This window comes from Bos javanicus, chromosome 22 (genome assembly GCF_032452875.1).
Source record: "Bos javanicus breed banteng chromosome 22, ARS-OSU_banteng_1.0, whole genome shotgun sequence".
Lineage (NCBI taxonomy): Eukaryota > Metazoa > Chordata > Mammalia > Artiodactyla > Bovidae > Bos > Bos javanicus.
This window is the reverse complement of record NC_083889.1, coordinates 24,401,006-24,414,793: the sequence shown is the minus strand read 5'-3', so window position 1 is coordinate 24,414,793 and position 13,788 is coordinate 24,401,006.

Below are 13,788 nucleotides of genomic sequence, written 5' to 3'. Positions count from 1 at the left end.
ACTGACTCACAGGAAAATATCCTGATGCTGGGAAAGATTGAAGGTGGGAAGAAAAGGGGATGACAGAGGATGAGATGGTTGGATGGCATCACCGACTCAATGGACATGAATTTTAGTAAACTCCAAGAGTTGGTGATGGACAGGGAGGCCTGGCGTGCTGCAGTCCATGGGGTCGCAAAGAGTTGGACATGACTGAGAAACTGAACTGAACTGATACACTGCATAGAGATATCCTTTCTGTCATCTTTATTACATAGTTCTGGTGGTTTTAGTTTTAGTATTCATATCTTATCTTCCCCAATAGATACTATTTTAAAATGCACAGTTCTCTTAATGTGCTCTAAACTGAGGCAAAACCTGTAAGTTCTCCCCTCAGTTCTTGTAAGTAAATGATGTATAATTCCATGGACTTTCACTTTTGCATAATAGAACTAGTGGGCAGTTAACATTAACCTAATAAATGTGGTATTAAATTCAACTAGTATTTGGTATTTTTGAACTAAAACTGACATACTGCTAGAGATTATTCCAAATATGATGTGACTAACAGAAATGTAAAGGCTGTAATTCAGTATTCTGATAAGAACTTTGAGTGTCACATAGCTTTTGGCAACATTCTGAACACAAGTAAAATTCCAGCAATTTAGAAGTATGCTTTGTTTCGACTGTTCTATTAATGTTGTAATGAATTGTTTGATATTTTTGTTTTCTGCTATTTGTGACATTTCTTTATATAGCAAGTACATCATTATCAATTTAATTATAACTTTGTAGACTAATTCTACAATAAGTCATGTTCCATATTAGCATTAATAAGACTTTAGCAGATAATTTCCCAATAAGTATACTTTAAGATATGTAATACATTGCAACTCAAAATAGAAACTATAAAACCCAGTTTCTGGAACAGTTATACATATATGTCATCTCTCTTCCCAAATTTGAATGGATGGAGACACTTCATTGTATATTCTGCATTGTGTATTCTGTTTCCTGCCGCTAATCCTAGAAATTCAAAAAGAGTTGGATATAGTCCAAAATTTTCATTTATAACAAGCTCCAAAGTGACACTGATGGGGCTGGTAAAAGGACCACAACAAGGTTATATTTCAAGTCCACTGACCTGCAAGATGTCATAAATTATTGATATAATTTAAGAAAACCTGCCTTGGCATGAGGAACACAATAATTAAATGATTATTAATTAAAAGTAATTGATAGTATCAAAAATATTATTTTTGTGTAATCAAAAGCAAGGAATGACCATTTATGGGTGCATGAAATAAAAAGGACAGAAATAGAATAGTCAAATTCTCATTTTAAAATTTTATGTCATTAAAATCAATTTTTTCTACCAACATGCTCTCAACATATATGATTTAATAACTGCAGTTGATATTTAGAGGTGAAATGTATATATATCTATGTCTATATATCTATATATATAAAGACAGAGAGAGAGAGACCACAATGGTATAAACTAGAAAGAAGTGGAGAGCCAGGTAACTTTGGATAGGTCTTAGAAACAGTTTGGTAAATGTGCTACTTTTTAGAATTTAGCAATATAATTTCTCAAAGGGAAAAAAATCTGAGTATTAAACAGTTCTCCCTGGCATCTATTTCACATATTTTCCTGGAAAAAGGCACCAATAGCAGCACCAATATCACATTCAGTTCAGTCGTTCAGTCGTGTCTGACTCTTTGCAACCCCATGGACTGTAGCACGCCAGGCTTCCCTGTCCATCACCACCTCCCAGAGCTTATTCAAACTCGTGTCCATTAAGTCAGTGATGCCATCCTACCATCTTATCCTCTGTCATCTCCTCTCCTCCCGCCTTCAATCTTTCCCAGCATCAGGGTCTTTTCAAATGAGTCAGTTCTTCGCATATCATATTAGGGCTTTGTTTTGAGATTTATAGGTAGAAGGAAAGAGTGCCATCTACTGAATCAACCAGAGGCTTCCTCCTGCATAGTAGTCATATCTTGGCTGCCCTGACTTAACCTTAATATCGTTAAGAAAAAAATGGTGCAAATGAATCCATATGCCATGAAGATCCAACAGCTCTGAAATAATAATCATTGGGTTTTGACCTCTAAACTAAAAAACTTGAAGTTGTTAATTTGTTTAAATCACTGTGGTTTAAACACAGTGTAGTTATGTGTCAGAATTATACAAGGACCTGGAGATGTCCCTCCTGTTGTTGAATCCAAAGTCAGATAATATGAAAATGATGACCGTGTTGTCCTAAATCTGCAGAAGGAAAGGAGAAAGCACCCTAACTGAAATAAATTCCGTTTACTTTCAATGTGAAATTTTAAATTCACCTCCTCTCCCCAGCTAGGTAAAAGTTTGTAGTATTCTATTTAAATTTTTTTTTAAATTTTATTTTATTTTTAAACTTTACAAATTGTATTAGTTTTGCCAAATATCAAAATGAATCCGCCACAGGTATACATGTGTTCCCCATCCTGAACCCTCCTCCCTCCTCCCTCCCCATACCATCCCTCTGGGTCGTCCCAGTACACTAGCCCCAAGCATCCAATATCATGCATCGAACCTGGACTGGCGACTCGTTTCATACATGATATTATACATGTTTCAATGCCATTCTCCCAAATCTTCCCACCCTTTCCCTCTGCAACAGAGTCCATAAGACTGTTCTATACAACAGTGTCTCTTTTGCTGTCTCGTACACAGGGTTATTGTTAGCATCTTTCTAAATTCCATATATATGTGTTAGTATACTGTATTGGTGTTTTTTTTTCTGGATTACTTCACTCTGTATAATAGGCTCCAGTTTCATCCACCTCATTAGAACTGATTCAAATGTATTCTTTTTAATGGCTGAGTAATACTCCATTGTGTATATGTACCACTGCTTTCTTATCCATTCATCTGCCGATGGACATCTAGGTTGCGTCCATGTCCTGGCTATTATAAACAGTGCTGTGATGAACATTGGGGTACACGTGTCTCTTTCAGTTTTGGTTTCCTCAGTGTGTATGCCCAGCAGTGGGATTGCTGGATCATAAGGCAGTTCTATTTCCAGTTTTTTAAGGAATCTCCACACTGTTCTCCATAGTGGCTGTACTAGTTTGCATTCCCACCAACAGTGTAAGAGGGTTCCCTTTTCTCCACACCCTCTCCAGCATTTATTGCTTGTAGACTTTTGGATCGCAGCCATTCTGACTGGTGTGAAATGGTACCTCATAGTGGTATTCTATTTAAATTTAACGACAATTCAATATCTCAAATCCTCTGAATTTATTCTTAGTTCCATTAACTAATGGGACTTAGCAAAAACAAGATTTTGCAACTAAAAATCTGTTTCAATATATATCAAAAGCAGTATAAAATAGCTTTCAAGAGCTTAGATTCTGAAAATATTCCCTGGATTCAAACCAAGAGCTACTATGTACTAGCTGTATGGTCTCACATATTTATTTGTACCTTAGTTTGCTAATCTGCTGGACTTCCCTGGTGTCTCAGAGGGTAAAGAATCTGCCTGCAGTGCAGAACTGTGTTCAATCCCTGGGTCAGGAAGATTCCCTGAAGAAGGTAATGGCTACCCAGTTCAGTATTCTTGCCTGGAGAGAAAGCCTGGTGGGCTACAGTCCATGGAATTGCAAAGAATCAGACACTACTAGTGATTAACACTTTTTTGCTAATCTGTAAAATTCAGACTGTAATCTCAGAGTTATTAAGAGCAAAATCAGATAATAAAATAAGTGAAGTAACTTGAAAATAAAATAAGTGAAGTAACTTGAGTAAGCACTCAATAAAAGTAAATCACTACTAACATTTTTTGGAAATCTCTTTAAAGTTATATAATGCTGAGAAAATCCCTGAAGGTATAAAGCTAAATAGCAGAGTAACTGAAAGTCAAACTCAGCTATAGTTCAATTTTGCAAATAGAATGAAAATTTTAAAAACGTTTCTCCACATTACATACAAAGTCACTAACATACTATCCAATAGTATTTCCATAAAAGCTTTGTTGTCAGTCAAGTTGGAGAAGCTATTAACCATTTAATATGCTTACTTCTAGGGTCAAAAATTAATGAGTTAAGAAGAAACTTCACTATTTGCCCCCCAAACATTTCTTGCACAAAAAGTTCTTTCCTTTCAAACAATGAAGTCAAACTTAATGACCTAAATAATATTTATTTTCTGAGAAAATGTTCATGTTTGCTTAATTTGCTTTGTTTTTAATTAAATTGTACTATATAATATTCTACTCTGATCAGAGTTTTGTTGAAAATTCATCAGATAAATTATAGGAATTGCTTTATTATTTTATAAACAGTCAAATTCAGAAACAGGGAGATAATTTTCAACTGGAAGTTTTATGCTTTAACATAAGTAATTGCAGGCTGCCAACAATCCAGGTGCCTTCCAAAAGGCAAGATCAAGAACTAGCTATGACAGCAATTAAGATATTTATTAGATTTCAGGCTTTTTGTCATAACTGATAATGCAAATTCACACGAATCACCTTGCCTTGTGATTAGTTTATTCTTTGTTATATGAAACTTCCTTTAATATACTTTCAAATAGACTGTGTGTGTGTGTTTCTGTATCTAGAAAAAGTTACCCTTGTGAGAGATCGAGTCCTCAGATGGTTTGCGTACATTTATAAGACTCACTTACAAGGTTCTATTTAATCAAATTCACACACCACCTGTACCTACAATGACCAACGTACTACATCCAATCATCATGTAATCATCATTAAACGTTAAATTTGGCTTTTCACTGGTTAAATTGGTAGCGTTCAACAAAAGTGGACTGTTTGGAAATCATGCAGAGATTCTCCCCTCCTTCCATGAACGTGGTATAAGAACCTAGAAGGATCACTGTCCTCAGCCTGATGCATAAATACTGCTCAGAACAATTTGTGACACTAGTCTCACCAGATAATTAAATTAGAAAATTGTTAAGAACATGATGTCAGATAAGGCATGCTTGGAAGACTTAAATGGACACAGAGCTAGAAATTCATTGACCTTATAGGAACGGTAGGCTGGCTATTTTTGTGTCTGTTTGCTATAAAAATTTGAACATGTTCCCTCTGAGACTTCCTTTATGACCTGGAATGGAGGTTGGAGGGATGAAATCTTTTGAGTTCTCTCCTCTGTTTCTGACAGTTGGAAAACACGGATTTTTACCAATCATAATCTACTATTATGGATTGTCATACTTGATTACTTCAGTTAGTAACAGTTTATTGTACACTCCAATATGCAACTATCTCAGATTTAGCTTCTTGGAGTGATTTCAATAATCTGAAGTTTTCATAGTAAAATGATAACTTATTAAACAAAAGTCTCAATCTAGTAGACAGTTTAGTATTAAAAACCATAAGTGAAATTTGACATTTTAACATAGGGAGAAGAGATGTTTGTTCTTTAAATTGGGTTGATTTAGTTCACCTAGTCTTTGAGGTTTAATCTATTCCTGATTTTACTTCAGATTTTAAGAGTTTTACTTTCTAACAGATGAAATGCTTCAACGTTAGCTTTGCTCATAAAATCTTCATCATCTTTCCAGAGTGTTTTTTCAGATGGTTTTTTCAGCCACTTTGTAGAGTTATTTGGTTGTTAATTTCCTTTTGATGAGAGAGAAGGAGGAGGAAGACAGAGCCCACAAGTCGGGAGGGGCCAGAGGACAAAGAGATGAAGCAGAAGAGACTGAGAGACATAGATAAACAAGTCTATGTTGAGAAGATCATGAAGCATAGGGACCTTTATGGGGTGGATGCTCAGGAGAGAAAGAAACTGGAATATAAGTAAGTCTAGAGGAACTATATACCCTGGGTTCATATAGAATTTGTTACCAGTTGAAGGTACAGTCCTGTTCTTTTTTGCACCTAGAGTGATTTTTTTAATCTGTTTTTATAATTTGCATAGTACTTTTCCTGCATGATCCTTCTTATTTTACATAGTCATGTAATGAGGACTGTCAAAAGATTATTACTGTTTCTAACATCTTTAAGAGAAAACTAAGTTACTATGTGATGTGCCTACATGACCAAATTACCTCTTATATTGGAGTTTCCCCAGGCATCTTGATCCATCATGTGTGAACTGATGTTGAAACATTTTCAGGATCCTTATGCTTTTGTATCAGTTAAGCCAGTCATAATTTCATCTTTATGTGTTCATTAAAGAAATAAATTATCATGCCTTATTTCAGTTCAGGATTCTATTTTGTTTCTGAGAGGACTTGATTTTCTGGTTTAATAACATTACTTCTGAGTAAATTTTGTCTGCATTGTATCATTAGCTGTTTTGAAATGACACAAAAATTCCAGTAAATCAAATCATCTGTATACACAAAGTTGTATTTATTATTTTATCTATAATTTGTCTGAGCAACTGTCATTTGATGAGTACATGGTTGTTCAGCTGAATGAAAATGAACACCACTTAGATAAAATACACTACTCATTGGATGCCTTTACTTGTCAGATTAAACTTTGTTAAGTATAGTATCATTTATTTTTAATTAAGGTGTTCCGTTAGTCTACTGGTATATAGCTTTTTTGGCAAGGTCATGAGGAATAACATAATAAAATGTCTAAAGCACTCTTAGTTGTGCTAATTCCATTTATAACCCATAGAAGTCTTCATTATAATTTATCAAAATGTTGTTTTTCTACCCTTAAGAAATTGTCATACCTACTATTTCATTCCCAGAGGTTCTTATGGTTATGAAGTCTCTTGAAAGGCTGATTGCACAGAAAAAGTATCCCTGAACGCCACTGTCCCATTGGAACTTCTTTTGTTGTTATTTCAGAATCATTATAGAAACCTGAGTAACTTCTCAGTGTATCTTTTTACCAGACTTTCTTACTGCTTTCCAATAAGAAACAGTGATGTGTTATTCTTTTCTAAATTTTTTAAAGACAGTTAATATTCAGTCTTCTGAAAATTTGGAGCATTCCATTGTATATAGAAAATGACTTCATCTTTCAGAGCCCAAGTTTCCTTATTGCCTCCTGTTAGTTGAATCTGAATCTCATTCATCTTTATAATTGGATTTTTTTCCTCTCTTTTTCCTTGGGCAAGCTCTTGTGAGGGGGAAAAAAAAAACGGGAATACACTTGCTAATCAAGGCCATATAAGGGCAGTCTTCCATGTGCCTACACAGGCTGCTGCTGCTGCTGCTAAGTCGCTTCAGTCGTGTCCGACTCTGTGCGACCCCATAGATGGCAGCCCACCAGGCTCCCCCGTCCCTGGGATTCTCCAGGCATGAACACTGGAGTGGGTTTCCATTTCCTTCTCCAATGCATGAAAGTGAAAAGTGAAAGGGAAGTCGCTCAGTCGTGTCTGACTCTTTGCAACTTCAGGACTGTAACCTATCAGGCTCCTCAGTCCATGGGATTTCCCAGGCAAGAGTACTGGAGTGGGGTGCCATTGCCTTCTTCACCTACACAGGCATCTCAACCCAAATTGAGGATTGCAGACACAGACAAACCCCAATCTAATGGATGTAGACTGCCTCCGTTGAATTTCTACTCTACCTTCCATCATTTGAGTGATCTTGGACCAGTTATTTTAAGCTCTCTGTGATCCTATTTTCTCATCTATCACAAAGGTGTAATCATAGTATTTACTTCATAGAAATATTTCTAGAATGACATTTAAAAAAAATCAGTCTCGTGAAGTTCTTAGGATAAATATCTGGCATATAGTGTTTAATTAACGTTAGCTAATATGACTACCATTGCCACATTTCCACTGTTGAATTCTCTGTATCTAACAGACTTTATTTTCGAAACCACCAAATATGGCCTATTTTGGCACCATTGGGAGTGCTGCCATCTTCTCAAATAGAAAGCAATTGAGAACAATTCAGAATAAATTAGACCTCTGGGAATATGTCAACACCTTCACTGGAGACTCGTTTTCAAACCGTCTGCTACTTCTAGGGCGCCGTTGCCATGGAAGGAGGCATTCTTTGAAAATCTATTTATTTTCACATTTCTTATTGTCTTTTAAACTGTCTATTCAAATGTTAAGATTTTTTTTTTTCAAACAGGTTAGATTTACCTTGATCTAACGGGTCAAGTCCATGAGAAGGTGGGAAGTACTTCAGTACTGGAATAGTATGAGTTCTTCCAGTTGGTATTTGATAAGGCAGCACGGCACAATGATTGAATTGAGAGCAATGCCTTGGGAATCCTGCTCCCTGAGTTCAAAGCATGGCTTTGCTGCTTTCTAACTGGGCCAGTTTCCTCATCTGAAAAATAGAGATTATAAGAGCAGTTACCTGTCTTCAGGATTGTTGTGAGGTGATGACACAGGAAAAATCACCTAACACTGGCCAGGAACACAGCAAGTTGTCAAAATTTGGTGGCTATGATTACGATTATCATATTCAGTCTCAGTGAGGTCTAACAATTCACAATTAGTGGAGTGTGCCAACCAGGCAACTGTACTTTACAGATGAGAGTGCCTTTAGACAGTCTGTCATCAAATTCATTTACAGATTAAAAGAAGAAAAAAATAAGTCCTAAAAATTGCCATAAGTGGCCCAAGAATGAAAGTAACTTTAGTTTGACTAACTAGTCAAGTTCTTTTCACATATTTCACTGTACTGTTATCTGTATGTGATGCAACCTTATCTGATTATGTCAGGCTGCCTTACACTGCCAAGAAGAGCCTCGATCAACAGTGAACAGTAAATGTTAGAAGGAGGAAAAGAAAAACACTTCAGGGCAGAATGAGAGATATTAAGTGAACTTGGCAATGTAGTTGTTTCTACAATTTCAAAAATTGAGGAACTTGTCCCATATTTTTCTGTACATTATTTTCTATGATGATTTTCCAGTAACTGCACAAATCAAAATGTCATACATAGATAGCTAGTGGAAAGTTCCAAAGTATACTTATAAGACTTTAATGAAATGGAAATGTGGATTGTCTAAACTTTGTTTCATTTTTTCAAAAAAATTAGATGAAAGAACTTTCTAGATCTGTGCTGTCTGTTATGGTAGCCACTAGCTACATGCAATTTTTTTTTAATTGGAGGAAAATTGCTTTGCCATATTGTATTGTTTCTGTTGTGAAACAGTGTGAATCAATCATAATTTTATATATATATATTATATATATATGTATATATAATATATACGTATATATATAATATATATATGTGTGTATATATATATATACATACAAATATCCCCTCCCTCATAAACTCCCTCCTCTCCCCTATCCCACCCCTCTCGGTTATTTGCAGGAAAGGAATGGAAGAAGCAGATGTGAAGAATGGAGTTGTGGACACAGTGGGGAAAGGTGGGATGAATTGAGAAAGTAGCACATGGGCTTATTTATATTTAGTATTAATTCAATTAAAATTTTAAAATTAAAAAGTAAGTTCCCTGGTCATGCTTGGCACATAACACATGTGGCTAGTGGCTAGCATTCTAGATAGCTCAGATGAACGTTTCTGCCATCACAGAAAGGTTTATTGGATGGTGCTGCTCTAGAGCAGTGGAGAAGTACTTATAATTATCATTGATAGAGTAGGCTGTACAAGAGTCAGAAGTGTCATAGAGAAGTCTTTTCACAAAATACAAAAATGGGTTTGCACAGATGAGAAACAAAACATTAGACTGGCCAAAAATTTTTGTTTGGATTTTTCAATAACATCTTACAGAGAAACTCAAACAAAATTTTGACCAACTCAATAAGAACCCAAACCCTTTGGAGAATTTAGCCAAATTCAAGCATTCTCTTTGAAATGAATAGTCTATAATCTGTAGTTTGAGAAAGATCTAGAAAAAAGGACCTGCTGATTCTAATGGGGGGAATGGGCAAGCATTAAATTAATTCTGATAAAAGTTCGTCTGATTTTTGAATCATTTATAAGCATCTTTGAAATGTTTTTAACTTTCAGAGTCACAACAGGGGCTCTTCCAATCAATATTTATGTTACTTACATTACACTTGGAAAACAGGTCACACTTTCAAATGCTGATATATGTGGAAGAAGATCATGTTGGCTCTTGACTGACTTTTTCCATGTAAAATGTCCATGTTGATGATATTCTGCCATTCATCATGATGAATTTTAAACAGAAGGTACATTTTATCTGCTTAGATTTTATTTTGGCAGTAAGATAGCTAATGATTATTCAATTTGGTCTGGAGTGTAAAATATCATTAGGAGTTCTGAATAAGTGCTTTGAAATTCCATCTGAACTCTGCCTATTGCCCTTTACTGTAGATTGAACTAATTAGTAACAGTAGTTTTCAGCCTTGAAGTCAGGAAGAATTGGCACTCTGCCTACACAATTCTGACCTCTCACAATAACAACAATCTTTATATTGGAATTGTGCTTTAAAGTTTGCAAAATACTTTCAAAGTATTTTCACACAGTATAGCCTAGAAAGAGACAGAAGAGTTTTTAGCATTCTTAACTCAGAACCATAGAAACTGACATGTACAGAAGTAAGTCATCCGTCCCAAAGACAAACTCAGGTTTGTTTCTCCTATGCTATGCTGCCTCTCTAAGCATCTTTTGATCAGCGTCAGATGCCACCACCATATTTTGGCCCAGACCTGGAAGGAGAAAAGCGGAAAGGAAAAGAGAAGAAAAAGAGGAAGTGAATAAACATGAAAGTCAAGAGATAACAATTTATACCCTTAAAAATGATTGGCATCAAAAACTCATGATTATGAAATGTGATGTGATACTCAGGATAGGATTCTGAAAGAGAGAAAGGGCAGTAGGTTAAAAACCAAAGGACTATGAATAAAGTACAAGCCATTAATAGTGGTTCTTCAACTGTAACAAATAAACCATAATGATGTAAGATTTTTTAAGTTATTACCTTATTTTTAAAAATATTCTTATTTATTTGGCTGCATGGTCTGAGTTGCAGCTTGCCGTGATCTTCTGTCTTCACTGTGGAACACAGGACCTTTAGTTGCAGCACATCAACTCATAGTTGGGGCATGTGAGATCTAGTTCCCTGACCAGGGATCAAATCCAGGACCCCTTCATTGGAAGTGCAGAGTCTTAGCTACTGAACCACCAGGGAAGCCCCAAGATGTTAATAATAGGGAAGACTGGGAGCAAGTTATAATGGAATTTGCTACATTACTTTTGTAGTTTTTATGTCAAGCTAAATGCTTCTACGGAGAAGGCAATGGCACCCCACTCCAGTACTCTCACCTGGAAAATCCCATGGATGGAGGAGCCTGGTGGGCTGCGGTCCATGGGGTCGCACAGAGTCAGACACGACTGAGCGACTTCACTTTCACTTTCCACTTTCATGCACTGGAGAAGGAAATGGCAACCCACTCCAGTGTTCTTGCCTGGAGAATCCCAGGGGCAGAGGAGCCATCTATGGGGTCACACAGAGTCGGACACGACTGAAGTGACTTAGCAGCAAATGCTTCTAAAATAAAAAGTTTATTTCAAAAAGTAATAGGTAGCAGGGCATACCCAGAATTCCTCAAGGATTACAGTGCTCTGTAAGGAGCCCATGTTGTACTTGGCTCACATCTTTGACAAAGGGAACAAGTTTTCATCTCAATTTATGATGTTTGTGCACCTATGACCTGGGAGCCAAATCCAGCCCCTTTCCTCTTTTTGTAACTACAGCTTCATTATAACACAGCCATGCTCATAAGTTCAAATATTCTCTCTGGATGCCTTTATACTACCACTGGCAGAGGCTCGTAGTTATGAGAGAAACCACATGGAGCATAAAACCTAAACTAGCCATCCAGCTCTTTACACTGACCTTGGCCAAATGTTGGTATAGAACATCAAATTTCCTGCATTTCATCAATATCTGTTTATTAATGGGCGAGGCTTTCTTCTATGTGATAGGAACATGGTAGTAATCAAGACAGAGCCTCTGTCTTATATAGAACTCACCTTCCAGAATAATGAGATAATAAATAAACAAAGAAGAAAACAGCATCAACAATAAAGTGTACAAGATTGCTTCCAATAACTCTAGCTCTCACAAAGACACTTCAATGAATATAGTTGCTTTAGAGAGTGATGTTTTGGGCAAAACAGTTAATTTACAATGGGTACTCATGTAAAAGCTCTGAGATGGATTCTGAGTAAGAAGAAGGAGCCAGCTATGGAAAGATAAAGGGAAGAGCATTCCAAATGGAAGGACTAGAAGTGTGAAAGTGATGTCAGAAACAAACTTAAAGTTTAGAGCAACAAAATTATGAGATTGTTCTAAACCTCAACTACTTTCAAACATAAAGAGAATAAAATGAAATAAATCCACATTTTACTTTTTTCTTTTCTGTAAATTTTTGAAAGGATTTTTTAAAAGAAACTTACCAAGATTTTCATATTCCGTACTTTGATAATGAAATTAATGATTATTTTATGAGCATTCCCCACAAGAAAAGAGCAGCAGTAAGTCTTGTTTATCACAACATTATTTGGCATGTTACAATTTTCCACTAAGCTTTAAAAATTTTCCCTTTTTATTCATGCCAAAGAAACAAAACTTCAAAATTTGATTACTATAATACCAACTTGAAATAGGATCTTTTCCCTTTCTTTGTTTGACACAAGTAAGGAACTAGAATATTTCACAAAGAATGATGATTCATAGGACAGCAGTTCTGAATGATGTTATTTGGTAAACATCTAATTAACTGATACTATCAGGTATTTTCTGATACCTGGAAACATTAAACTATCTTGGTTAAAAAAGTTTCTTTTCTGTAAGACCTCTTGGCATCCTTAGTAAGTTAACACACACTGAATCTACAGAGCTGAAGATTTCTGCTTTAAGGGCATAGAAAATATCTACTTGTCAAGGACTCTGAAGAACTCTCTTTGAAAAATGATACTTTTGAAATAATCACTTATTTCTTTGGAGAATCCAATTAAATCTGTTTTTTTGTTTTGTTTTGTATTTTTTATTTTGGATACACACACACACACACACACACACACACACACACACATCTGTGTGGGCTTCCCTGGTGGCGCAGTGGTAAAGAATCTACCTGCCAATGAAGGTGACAAAGTTAGATCCCTGAATTGGGAAGATTCCCTGGAGAAGGAAATGGCAATCCACTCCAGTATTCTTTCTGGGAAATCCCATGGACAGAGGAGCCTGGCGGGCTACTGTCCATAGGGTCACAAGGATACAGCTTATGGACTCAACAACAACAACAAATACACGTGTGTGTGTGTATATACATATATATATGTATACATACACATGCATATAATTTGGTCTGAAACACCAGAAATGTATAGCTGAAAATAAATCTGTCCTTTTAGCATAGAAAAAAATCATCAGGAGGGTCTTTTTTTTCTAGTTTTATTGAGATATAATTGACATATAACATTGTACAACATGTTGATTTGAAATTCATGTATATTGCAAAGTGATTGTCATCATAGCATTAGTAAATGCCTCTATCACATCAAGTTTTCCATCTCTGTTTTATGGTGAGAATATGTAAGACCTCTTAGTGACTTGCAAGCATATAATACAGTATTATTAACTATAATCACCATGTTATACATTATATCCTCAGAACTGACTCATCTTAAAACTGCAATTTGGTACCCTCTGCCCAATACCTCACCTTTCCCCCTGGTATTGATATATTCTACACTCTGTTTCTAGATATTCTGCTTTTTTATTTTAAATATGTGATATCATGCAGCATTTTTCCTTCTATGTCTGACATTTAATTGGCATAATATAGTCAAGGTCCATTCATGAGTTCAAGCCCTGAGTCAGGAAGATCCCCTGAAGAAGGACATGGCGATCCAT